Below are 14,265 nucleotides of genomic sequence, written 5' to 3'. Positions count from 1 at the left end.
TAAGCAGGGGGTGTTCATGTAGGCTTTTGAGAAGAGACGTTAAAGTTTAAAACAGCTATCATGGGAAATGAAATAGCAAGTTGACTTGGAACAAATTGAAACATTGACAAAGAACTCCAAGAACTCTAGCCAAGGGGCGCCTGGGTGGCTCGGTCGGTTAAGCGTCCGACTTCGGCTCAGGTCATGATCTCACTGTCCGTGGGTTCGAGCCCCGCGTCGGGCTCTGTGCTGACAGCTCAGAGCCTGGAGCCTGCTTCTGATTCTGTGTCTCCCTCTCTCTCTGCCCCTCCCCCATTCATGCTCTGTCTCTCTCTGTCTCAAAAATAAATAAACGTTAAAAAAAAAAAAAAAAAGAACTCTAGCCAAGGTTAGAGACTAGAAATTTTTTAATGATGACAAACTAAGACATTGTTTAAAAGCATAAGATGCTTGGATTAACCCAAAGCTATGGCTTCATATTGTGTAATAAGAGAAAGAAAAGAAGGCAAGAGATTTGAGAATAGTGTCAAGTGAGTAATTTAAGTAAGGGCCATTGGGCATGTAAGTAAGAGAATAAAGTTGGAAGAGATCACATAGTTTGGGGAAAAATGAAATTGGATTTTTATATAGTTGAAGAGCAGATGAATAGGGAAGAGAAAAATGAGAAAGCCTGATCGGTGGTCAGAGACAGATACTGAATATTAAGAAGTAAGCAATATATAAAGATACCATATGACTCAGCAATTGTGCTCTGGGTTAGAGATCTAAGCAAAATGAAAATATGCACCTATAAAAAGTGTACAGAAATATTTCCAGCAGAATTATTAATAATAGCTAAAGGGAGAAACAACTCAAATATCTATCAATGGAAAAATGAATAAATAAAATTTGGTATAGCTATATGATGAGATATTATTTGGCCATAAAAAGGAATGAGGCACTGATACATGGTACGACATGAATGAACCTTGAAAATATTCTGCTAAGAGAAAGAAGTCAGTTACAAAAGACTATATACTATATGACCCCATTCATAGGAAAGTCCAGAAGAGATAAATTTATAAATACAAGGTAGATTTGTGGGTTTTATGGGCTGTGGAGGGGAATGGGGTATAGCATGGTAGCTAAAGAATATGGGGTTGTTCCTTAAGGTGATGAAAATGTTCTAAAATTGACTGTGATGATAGCTGCACATACCTGTGAATATACCAAAGGTGAACTGTATGCTTTAAATGGTTAGTTTTATGTTTATGTGAATTATATCTCAATTGAGCTGCTAATAAAAAAGAAGTAGGCAATGGACAGGTGCATCATGAAGACATGGAAGTGGTCTTCCAAAGTAGGATGAAAATGAAGATCAAGGGACTCAAAAACTAAGATACTAAAATGACATCCACATGGATATTGACAGGGGATGATTATGGAATCAGAAATAGAGATACATATGGAGTCAGATCCCAAAGTCCTTCGTGAATCTAGGTGAGTCACTAGGATATCAACAGATATGAGTGATAAACGGAAAGGGTGATGGTTAACTATATTTCATTGAATTGTAAGTAAGTGGTGTTTGTATCTTTGTTAAAAAAATTTTTTAAACCACATGGTTTGGATAGATCAACAGAAGTAATAAGAATGCCTAGTATCCTACAAAAGACGGAGAATCTGATAACAAATGGTCTCCACTTGACAGAGCTGCAAGGTCTCAAATGTCCCCTGGTTCAATTAATGCAAGGATGAACCTAGGGCATTTTGTGAAAATATTCAGGTTCTTTGAGGGGGATTTTCCCCCTTTTACTTCCTTAATGTTTTTCTCTCCTTCCTTCTTTTTCGAACAACAAAAAGTTCCAAAAGCTACAAAGAATTGAGCACAGAGGAAAATAATGGAAAGACGATTTGGAGTGGGAGAAGGAGAGGAAACACTGAACTTAACAGGCAAGACGAATAACTGCAGCACCTTGCATTCTGAATGGTGCCAAAGGATGACACGGTAAGAATGAAGAGATTCACTGGCTTTGCAATACCTTCAAGTTGCAAAAGCTTGCAATGAACAGACTAGATAATGCTTTGTGTCTGTGGAATGGCTAGGCCAGAGCTTTGTTTCTGCAACTTGCTTGTACTTGTACGGACTTCTGGTTAGGGAAAAAAATGTGCCACATCCTGGGACATTCACTGGAACGTGAACATTAACGAAACACAGTTCTGTATTTAAAGAATGCTGTGGTTTTTATAACAAAATAAATATGGAATATTCATAGCCTGAGTTAACATAATAAGCAGTAATGGACAAATCTGGAAGATATTTTCAAAATTTTTTATTAAGTTCTACTGTACATTCAATGAAATGCACAGATCTTAAGTGTATAGTTTGTTCAGTTTGACAAATGAGTACACTTACATAATCCACACCCTTATCAAGCCAGAATATTTCCATCACCCCAGAAAGTTCCCTCACACCTCTTTCCAGTAAGTCCTCTGCCTCATTCCCCAGAAGCAACCCATTTATCTGATTTCTATCATCATAGATTACTTTTGCTATTCTAAACTTCTTATAAATGGAATCATAAATTATATGCTACTTTGTTTCTGGCATCTTTTTCTCAACATAACATTTTTTAGATTTATCTATGCTTTTGTGTGTACCAGTCATTCGTCTCTTTTTATTGTTGTTCCATTGTATGAATATATCACAGTTTATTTAATCATTGTCCTGTTGATGGATACTTGGATTTTTCTAACACAAAGTAGCTCTACACATTCTAGAACAAGGCTTTTGTGTATAGATGTTTCCACTTTCCTTAGATAAATGCCTAGGAGTGCAACTCCTCAGTCATCGGGTACATATATATGTTTAACTTTTTTGAGAAATTGCCAAACTATTTTCCAAAGTGGTTGTACCACTTTATACTCCCACTGGCTACATGTGAGTGTTCCAAATGTTCCACATGCTCGAAAACATTTGGTATTGCCGACTTTATTTCAATTGTGTTTTAATTTGTATTTCTCTGAGAATTAATGATGTTGAATTCTTTTTAATGTGCGTATTAGTCATTCATATGTCACTTCTGTGAGGTGTTTGCACAAGTATTTTGCCCATTTTTGTACAATTATACTCCTTATTATTGAGTTGTAGGAATTCTTTATATATAAACCCTTTGTCAAATGTATTCGCTCTACATATTTTCTCCCAGCCGTATCTATTTATTTTCTTAACAGTGTCTTTTGATGAGCAGTTGCATTTGATTATAATAAAGTCCACTTTATTGTTTCTTTACCCTTTCCAAGAAATCTTAGCCTACTCAAAGTGAAAGTATCTTCCTGTGTATTATTCTAAAAGCTTTGTAACTTCAGCTTTTATTTATAGGTCTATGATCCATTTCAAATTAGCTTTTGAGTATGGAGTAAGGTAGAAGTTGAAGTGCTTTTCCAAAACTTGGATATCTTCTTTTTCTAGCACCATTTGTAAAAAGATTTTCCACTTCTCATTGAATTGCTTTGATGCCTTTGTTGAAAATTATTTGATCATATATATGTAAATCTATTTCTAGATTCTGTATTTTAATCTATTAATCTATTACTTTACTAATACTATACTATCTTTACTATTGTCCCTTATAATACATCTTGAAATCAGGTACCTCTAGCTTTAAAAATTTTTTTTTTGTTTGCTATTCTAGGTCTTTTGTATTTCCAAATACATTTTAAAATCAGTCTGTCTATAGTCTTTAAAAGCCCACAGGGAATTTAGATAATTTGTGATTATATTGAATATACACAGACACAATTTAGGGGAGAATAAACATCTTAACAATATTGAGTCCTCCAATCAATAAATACAGTATTTCTGGGGTGCATGGTGGCTCAGTCGGTTAAGTGTCCAACTTTGGCTCAGGTCATGATCTCGTGGTCCGTGGGTTCAAGCCCCACCTCAGGTTCTGTACTAACAGCTCAGAGCCTGGAGCCTGCTTCGGATTCTGTGTCTCCCTCTCTCTCTGACCCTTCCCCGCTCATGCTCCGTCTTTGTCTTTGTCTCTGTCTCTCTCAAAAATAAACTAACATTAAAATTTTTTTTGATAAATAAATATAGTATTGCTTCCTATTTACTTGGGTATTCTAACATTTCTCTAACACTGTTTTATATTTTTTGATGAAGCAATATTATATACCTTATGTAAAATTAATCCTTTAATATTTTGTGGTTTCAATGCTATTTAAATGGCTTAATTTTTTTTATTTCCAATTAATCATTGTCTAAGATATTGGAAAGGAAGAATTGGTGGGGCTGAGAACTGCTGTGTCCAGGAGCTGGCAGTTGGAGGCAACTGGAAATAGAGGATCTAATATAAGCCTGTACATCGTGGGGATCAGAAAAATCTGCTGTTAAATTCTGAAAGAAAGAATTTGGCTTAGGTCAAAAAAAATGTTTTTCTTTTTAAAAATACTTCCCTTCCTCTGTTTTTATGTGTGGTGTAGATTCTTAGCAATAGCTTTGGATCCTTTTGTAATAATTGAGATGAGCAACTCCTCCTTTAGAAAATAATGATTAAACTTAAAAATTCTACAAAACAACATTTCAAAATTGAGAAAATATTCGGACATGCTTCAACTAAGAATGGTTTTTGTATCACCGACTGAACTACTTGGTTTCTCCCCTCACCCACAATGTAAGGCTGGTTACCTGAGTCAAGTCTATTCATAATGTTCAGAGGCTTAGCCTAAGTACAAAAAATTATTAGCAAGCCAACTCTGACAGATGCCATGTTCCTATTCTGAATATGTATTTGTGCTGTCTATTACCTAATACTCCCAGTGATTTAGTGCAACCTACAGAAGAAATATTTATTTGAAAAGTTAGCACCAACCTCATTACAAACAACTGGGGCTGCATTAAATTCATTGGCAGGCAGAAATAAGCATTGAGATTTTATGTTCCTGAGTGTGATGAGTAATTTTTGCTAAATATAAATTGCTATGTTAAATCAATATACTGAGTTTCCAAGTATGGAGAACACATATCCTATTAACTGATCATGAAATTATACATTTTCCCAGAAAATTTTGATAATTTTTTTGAGACCTCTGCTGTCTATAAATTGAGTGACCTTTCACCATGTCCGTTTTCTTTGGACAATGGTGTAAGACAGCAATTTATTCTATTTTCTAAATATGGGTTAAAAAAGCAGGGAATATAGGGTTAGCAGATAAGCTCTAGGACATAAAAAAAAAAAGGTTAGTAATAAGGCAAGTAGATTTAGAGGAGGAATAAAAAAGATGTGAATACAAAAGGATGAGGAAAGCAAGGCAAGATATTTTCTGAGTGAAATGAAATTTGCAGATTATAAAATGCCACCAAGCATGGCCATGGTGGTTGAGCAAAGAGCTTTATAAAGACCATGTTTATGTTAAGATTCACACACTCCTTTCTCTGTTATAGCAGAGAAAGTTTTGACTCTGGCTGAACAAAAGGATCTCATCAGAACTTTTTAAAAATTCAGTCTAGCAAGAAGGGTCCTAGTAATCTGTGTATTTTTAAAAGGTCCTCTGATTAAATGAGTGCTATTTAAAGTTGTTACATATCATAGATATAAAACTATTGTCTTTAGTTATAGAGGCAACCACTAGAAGAACTAAATACTGCAACACTCAAAAGTGAATTTTTCTGGGGTAGGATTCTACAGGTAGAAGTAGTGTAGGACAAATGATTTAACACTCACTCTCTAGCTCTCTATACAGTTTGATTCTTATAAAAATGTGCACATGATATATTTTAGTATAATTTTTAAAACCAAGTAAAATTAAATTTAAAGTTTACCAAATGATTCTGAAAAACAGGGAGATTTGAGAAATAACTGCCCTAAGGTGCAGTTTTAGAGGAGTGAATGGGTCAAAATAACACAAAGATTTTGCCCACAGCAAACTCACTGCTAATTCACAAGCATACTCTCCCTCAACATTGATATTTAGCTCTGATGATCAATATGCATATACCAATTGTTTAAATATTTAATATTTTCCTACCAATTGGTAGTATATCCTTCCCTCCCCACCCCAACATCTAGGACCCTTTGAATCTACCCACTTTTCAAAAACTAAAATGTTACCGACATACAAGGTATAGCAAGGGGTCTCCAGGACACTGCCCAAGACCTCTGGCTGATGTCTATTTGGACTGGCCTGTGTCTCTGGATACTCAAAAATATGACTGGTTTCCCTGATTTCCTCTTATCCCTGCAAGCTGATGGTTAACTCAACAGGATATGCTAAGTCAAACTAAGTTTTTCATTGCTTTAAAAAACATCAGGTAAGTCTGCACACATTTAAAGCTGAAGCTTACATAGTTTTACATTCTGGAGGTACATAACGAAAGGAAGGAATAAATGAATACATTAATGAATTATTTATTGAACAATATGAAAAAGCTTTTTCTGAGCTTGGGAAAACCCCATTTTCTCTGAAATATTGGTATCCAAAAATACAACAAAAAGCAAGACAATGGTGGAGCCAGTTGTCTTGATTGTGTTGATAAAAGATTGAATCCCTTTTGTCTGTGAAGCACAGTGCCAGGGTCTATATAACAAATTGCTACTGTTTAAGTCTGCCAATGAGTGCCTCAGCAGTCTTCTAAGAAGCACAGCAAGAGCTTCTGCCAAATAGACAGAGAACATCCCAGGGGGATTTAGACATATATGCAGGCCCCAGCCCAGTCCGCCAGCTTGCCTCCCCACCCCCACTCTATTGATTATGACTGGGAGCCTTGATTTTTATAGGCTTCTATTTGGGTTTGTAAAGTTAAGTTATAGAAAGACTAGCTTGCTCATCCCAACCTAAAATGTTTTCCTTTTTAGACACAAGGCAATACCCAAAAAGATTTTTCTTTAGGCAGGTTAAGACACTTTGCAAGTATTAGTTACTGCCTAATAATTAGCAACTAGTATTAGTTACTACCTCATAACTAGCAACTAGTATTCGTTACTACCTGGTTACTTTGGAGGTATTCCTGTGATCCAGTACAATATTAATAGCTCCAAGGTGTACAAGGTAACTCTAAGAGGTCTATCTCAATTTCTTTGTCCACTAATGTTCATTTACCATACCTGTTGCTGTAAATTATATTTGTGAGGCTTCCCTAACTAAGCTGTTAGCTCCTTAAGAGCTAAGAAAATATCTTCTATCTTTATATCCATTGCAACCAGTATTGGTGTCTGGCACACAGAAGATGTTCAACTAAAGTTTCTGGAATTGAATAGAATTAAATGGGAAGAAATCAAAATGAAAGGGGAGAGACTTAAAGGAATGATATCTAGAAAATTAGTCAAATTATGAAAATTACAATTTACTTTTTGCCTCTTGATTGTCTTAATGGGGTAATATCTGTCATCACTTATCTCATGGACAAAACATAGTTTTGGAGGTGCCAAGATGGTGGAACAGCATAGAAGTTTTTTTTTGTGTGTGTGTCTCCCGTCCATGAAATACAGCCAGATCAACACTAAACCATCCTGCACACCTAGAAAATTAATTTGAGGATTACCACAACAATCTTCACAACGAGAACCATAGAACTCAGCAGGTACATGGCACAGAGAGGTGAACTGGAAGAGAGAGAAGCCATGGAAGGCAGGGAGCTGTTTTTGCTTGTGGAGAGAGTACGGGGGGGGGGGGTGGGTAGAGTATGGGAGAAGCACCCACCCGAAAAGCAGCTGGAGAGAAAGTGGAAAAGTAGAAACAGCCAAAGGGACTGAACTAAAATGGGAGAAAGGAGAAAGAAGAGGGTTTAAATTCCATTAAGACTCTATAAACAAGGAGAGTGCAGACTCTGAAATGCTGCAGCTCAATACCTGGCGGTGCTCTGGTGGGAAGGGTGAATCTGCAGGAGCAGAGTGGGGTCTGGGAGGTTCTCGGGCCACATGGGGAGAAGCAGTTCCACTGCTGGAAGTAGAGGCTATGCATCCACCCAATCCCAGCAGATCCCAGAGAACAACCACATTCACTGGTGCTGGAAAAAGGTCATTAAGGGTGAAGACTGGTGCCAGATGTGTGTTGTGATTTTCCATAATCCCTGAAATGCTGCTGCTACATGACCACGTGAACTTTTTCTGGGGCCAGCTGGCACCCAGCCATAGTCTCTGGGCATCAGCAGCAGCACAGACTCCTGAACATTCTTGGGTGTGGCCAACACTGAGCCATTGCTCAGTGAGACCCTCCCCCAGAGGGTCTGAACGGGTCAAAGCCACAGTCCCTCAAGAGTGAGGGATCAGGAAACACAGATGCATCTGAGATAAAACTCATGAGGGAGGTGTCGCCTGGCAATCTGACAGCTTGGTCACAGACAGTGTAAAAGTGTAAGACAAAGGATGGGTACATGATAGCTGATCAGGGAGAAAAAAGTTCCAATACTATAGACTGGGTGGTTGGGTGATGCCATTTTCTCTCCTCCCGCACATGCACATACGCACCTACAAGCACCACAACAATCCACCCCAGTAAGCTAAGCAAAATCATCTAATGAAAAATGGAGACATTACACTAAGCCCTGCCCACTGGGCCAACCTCACACTACAGGAACACCACAAGTTTCTCTGCCTGCTTAGTTTATGGACTTTAAAGTGGTTCATAGTTCCACTTCTAGGGGAAAACAATGTAATTTTAATCATATTTCAGTCTGTTCGCTGGTCCATCTATTCAAATTTCTTTTTTTTTTCATTTCTTTTCTTTTTCTTGAATACAGAAAGAGAAAAAATTTATTTTTATTTTCAATTTTTTAAAAAATATTTTTCTTTAATTTTTTCTACTACATTTTTTACTTTTCTGTAAAATTTTCCAATTCTATTTTACTTCCATCATTTCATTTTATTTTATTTCATTGTATTCATTTTTTAAATTTTCAAACATTTTCCTTTTTCCCCTTTTTCTCTAATCTATCAAGCCCCTTTCAACACCCAGACCAAAACACACCTAGGTTCTGGCATCATTGATTTTATTTGTGTGCGTGTGTGTGTGTTGCTTTTAATTTTTTAATTTTAATTTTTTTTTACCTCATTATTTCTTTTTCTTCCTTCAAAATAATGAAATGAAGGAATTCACCACAAAAAAATGAGCAGGAAGAAATGACAGCCAGGGACTTAATCAACACAGATACAAGCAAGATGTCTGAACCAGAATTTAGAATCACGATAATAGGAATACTAGCTGGAGTCCAAAATATATTAGAATCCCTTTTTGCAGAGATAAAAGAAGTAAAACCAGTCAGGATGAAATAATAAATGTTATAACTGAGCTGTGATCTCGAATGGTTGCCATGGTGGCAAGGATGGTTGAGTGAGAGCAGTGAATCAGTGATAGGACAAAATTATGGAGAATAATGAAGCAGAAGAAAAGAGGGAAACTAAGGCAAAAGGAGCACTATTTAAGCATTAGAGATATCAGTGACTCATTAAAAAGGAACAACATCAGAATCATAGGGGTCCCGGAAGAGGAAGAGAGAGAAAAAGGGGAAGAAGTCTTATGTGAGCATATCATACCAGAAAACTTTCCTAACCTGGGAGAACACACAGACATAAAAATCCAGGAAGCACAGAAGACTCCCATTATATTCAACACAAAGCAACCATCAACAAGGCATATCATAGTAAAATTCACAAAATACTCCGGAAAGGAAAGAATCATGAAAGCAGCAAGGGAAAAAAAGTCCTTAGCCTACAAGGGGAGACAGCTCAGGTTTGCAGCAGACATATTCACAGAAACGTGGCAGGCCAGAAAGGAGTGGCAGGATATATTCAATGTGATGAACCAGAAAAAATGTGCAACAAAGAATTCTTTATTCAGCAAGGCTGTCATTCAAAATAGGAGAGATTAAAAGTTTCCCAGATAAACAAAAATTAAAGGAGTTCATGACCACTAAACTATCCCTGCAAGAAATTTTAAGGGGGACTCTCTGAGGGGAGAAAAGATGAAAAAAATAAATAAATAAGGACAAAAAAGCAACAAAGACTAGAAAGGATCAGAGAACACCACCAGAAACTCCAACTCTACAAGGAACATAATGGTAATAAATTCATATCTTTCAGTACTCACTCTAAATGTAAATGGACTAAATGCTCCAATCAAAAGACATACAGTAACAGAATGGAAAAGAAAACAAGATCCATCTATATACTGTTGACAAGAGACCCACTTTAGACCTAGACACCTTCAGACTGAAGTACGGGTAAGGGGATGGAGAACCATTTTTCATGCTAATGGATGACAAAAGAAAGCCATAGTAGCCATACTTATATCAGGCATTCTACACTTTACAATAAACTCTGTAACAAGAGATGAAGAAGGGCATTATATCATAATGAAGTTGTCTATCTACCAAGAAGACCTAACAATTGTAAACATTTATGCTCCAAATGTGGAAGAAACCAAATAAATACATCAGGTAATCACAAACATAAAGAAACTCATTGATACTAATACCATAATAGTAGGTGACTTCAACACCCCACTTACAACAATGGACAGATCATCTAATCAGAAAATCAACAAGGAAACAATGGCTTTGAATGACACACTGGACCAGATGGACTTAACAGATATATTCAAACATTTCATCCTAAAGCAGTGGAATACAAATTCTTCTCCAGTGAATATGGAACATTCTCCAGAGTATATCACATACTAGGACACAAATCAGCCCTCAACAAGTATGAAAAGATAGAGATTATACCATGCATATTTTCAGACCACAATGCTATGAAACTCAAAATCAACCACAGGAAAAAATTGAAAAGGTAACAAATACTTGGAGACTAAAGAACATCCTACATAAGAAGGAATGCGCTAACCAAGAAGTTGCAGAGGAAATTAAAAAGTACATGGAAGCCAATGAAAATGATAACACCACAGCCCAGAACCTCTGGGATGCAGCAAAGGTGGTTATAAGAGGAAAGGATATAGCAATCCAGGCCTTCCTAAAGAAGGAAGAAACGTCTCAGATACACAACCTAACTTTACACCTTAAGGAGCTGGAAAAGAAACAGCAAATAAAACCCCAAAACAGCAGAAGACAGAAATAATAAAGACTAGAGCAGAAATCAATGCTCCCAAATTAACAACAGAACAGATAAATGAAACCAGGAGCTGGTTCTTTGAAAGAATTAACAAAATTGATAAAACACTAGTCAGTTTGATGAAAAGAAAAAGGAAAGGACCCAGATAAATAAAATCAAGAATGAGGGAGAGGAGATCAAAACCAACACAGCAGATATACAACCAATATTAAAAGAATATTATTAGCAATTATACACCAATAAAATGGGCAATATGGAAGAAATGGACAAATTCCTAGAGACATATAAACTACCAAAAATCAAACAGGAAGAAAATTTGCACAGACCCATAACCAGTAAAGAAATCGAGTTAATAATAAAAAATCCCCCCCAAAACAAGAGTCCAGGGCCAGATGGATTTCCAGGGGAATTCTACCAAACATTTAAGGAAGAGTTAACACCTATTCTCTTGAAACTGTTCTAAAAAATAGAAATGGAAGGAAAACTTCCAAACTCTTTCTATGAAGCCAGCATTACCTTGATTCCAAAACCAGAGACCCCACTAACAAGGAGAAGTATAGACCCATTTCCCTGATGAACATGGATGCAAAAATCCTCAACAAGGTATTAGCCAACTGGATCCAACAACACACTAAAAAAATTATTCACTACGACCAAGTGGTATTTATACCTGGGATGCAGGGCTGGTTCAATATCTGCAAAACAATCAATGTGAATCATCACATCAATAAAAGAAAGGACAAGAACCACATGATCCTCTCAATAGATGCAGAGAAAACATTTGACAAAATACAGAATTCTTTCTTGATAAAAACCCTCAAGAAAGTAGGGGTAGAAGGATCATACCTCGATATCATAAAAGCCATATATGAAAGATCCCATGCTAATATCATCCTCAATGGGGAAAAACTGAGAGCTTTCCCCCTAAGGTCAGGAACAAGATAGGGATGTACACCCTCACCACTGTTCTTCAACATAGTATTGGAAGTCTTAGCCTCTGCAATCAGACAACACAAAGAAATAAAAGGCATCCAAATTGGCCAGGAGGAATTAAAACTTTCACTCTTCCCAGATGACATGATACTCTATCTGGAAAACCCAAGAGATTCCACCAAAAAACTTCTAGAACTGATTCATGAATTCAGCAAAGTGGCAGAATCATGCACAGAGATTGGTTGCATTCCTATACACCAACAATGAAGCAACAGAAAAAGAAATCAAGGAATCGATCCCATTTACAATTGCACCAAACCCAAAAAATACCTCAGAATAAACGTAACCAAAGAGGTGAAAAATCTGTACACTGAAAACTATAGAAAGCTTATGAAAGAAATTGAAGAAGACACACACACACACAAAGGAAAAATACTCCATGCTCCTTTAAACATTGTTAAAACATCAATATTACCCAAAGCAATCTACATATTCAATGCAATACCCATCAAAATAACACCAGCATTCTTCACAGAGCTAGAACAAATAATCCTAAAATTTGTATGGAACCAGAAAAGACCCCAAATAGCCAAAGCAATCTTGAAAAGGAAAACCAAAGCAGGAGGCATCACAATCCCAGACTTCAAGCTGTATTATAATGTTGTAATCATCAAGAGAGTGTGGTACTAGCACAAAAACAGACACTCAGATCAATGGAACAGAACAGAGAACCCAGAAATGGACCCACAAACGTATGACCAACTAATCTTTGACAAAGTGGGAAAGAATATCCAATGGAATAAAGACAGTCTCTTCAGCAAGTGGTGCTGGGAAAACAGGTCAGTGACATGTAAAAAAATGAACCTGGACCACTTTCTTACACCATACACAAAAATAAACTCAAAATGGATGACAGACCTAAATGTAAGACAGGAAGCCATCAAAATCCTCTAGAAGAAAGCAGGCAAACATCTCTTTGATCTTGGCCGCAGCAACTTCTTACTCAATACATCTCCAGAGGCAAGGGAAATACAAGCAAAAGTGAACTATTGGGACCTCATCAAGATTAAAAGCTTCTGCACAGTGAAGAAAACAATCAGCAAATCTAAAAGGTATCCGATGGAATGGGAGAAGATATTTGCAAATGATGTATCAGATAAAGGGCTAGTATCCAAAATCTATAAAGAACTTGTCAAACTCAACACCCCCAAAACAAATAATCCAGTGAAGAAATGGGCAAAAGACATGAAGAGACACTTCTCCAAAGAAGACATCCAGATGACCAATCGACACGTGAAAAAATTCTCAATATCATCAGGGAAATACAAATCAAAACCACAATGAGATACCCCTTCACGCCTTTCAGAATGGCTAACATTAACAACTCAGGCAACAACAGATGTTGGCGAGGATGCAGAGAAAGAAGATCTCTTTTGCACTGCTGGTGGGAATGCAAACTGGTGCAGCCACTCTGGAAAACAGAATGGAGGTTCCTCAAAAAATTAAAAATAGAACCACCCTATAACCCAGCAATTGCACTACTAGGCATTTATCCAAGGGATACAGGTATGCTGTTTTGAAGGGGCACATACACCCCAATGTATATGGCAGCACTATCAACAATAGCCAAAGTATGGAAAGAGCCCAAATGTGCATCGATGGATGAATGGGTAAAGATGTGGTATATATATACAATGGAGTATTACCTGGCAATCAAACAGAATGAAATCTTGCCATTTGCAACTACATGGATGGAACTAGAGGGTATTATGCTAAATGAAATTAGAGAAAGACAAATATCATATGACTTCACTCATATGAGGACTTTAAGACACAGAACAGATGAACACAAGGGAAGGACAGAAAAAATAATATAAAAACAGGGAGGAGGACAAAACATAAGAGACTCTTAAAGATGGAGAACAAACAGAGGGTTACTGGAGGGATTATGGGAGGGGAGATGGGCTAAATGGGTAAGGGGCATTAAGGAATCTACTCCTGAAATCATTGTTGCACTATATGCTAACTAACTTGGATGTAAATTTAAAAATATAAAAAAAAGAAAAAATATATAATTTTATAGGAATATCTTTCAAAAAACATCTAAAATCTTTTAGATTAACGAAAGTTGGGTAGGCAGAATGGCCCTCCAAAGATGTCCATGCCTTAATTCCTGGAACTTGGGAATAAGTTAGAAGGCAGGGATTTTGCAGATGTGATGATGTTCCAGATTATCTATATTTGCTGATCTAATCACATGAGCCCTTAAAAGCAAAGAACTTTATTTGGCTGAAGTCAAAGA

General features: G+C 36.8%; 1 long non-coding RNA gene across 1 annotated transcript in view; it reads right to left on the bottom strand.

The window, feature by feature from the left end:
- Positions 1-14,265, bottom strand: part of LOC109277933 (uncharacterized) — a 176,423-nt gene that overhangs the window by 46,838 nt on the left and 115,320 nt on the right. The gene's annotated exons all lie outside the window — the stretch shown is intronic.

The sequence above is a fragment of the Panthera pardus genome, unplaced genomic scaffold, assembly GCF_024362965.1.
Source record: "Panthera pardus isolate Hobbes unplaced genomic scaffold, ASM2436296v1 HiC_scaffold_7, whole genome shotgun sequence".
In the NCBI taxonomy this organism is placed as follows: Eukaryota; Metazoa; Chordata; class Mammalia; order Carnivora; family Felidae; genus Panthera; species Panthera pardus.
This window is presented reverse-complemented; position numbering and strand designations above follow the sequence as displayed.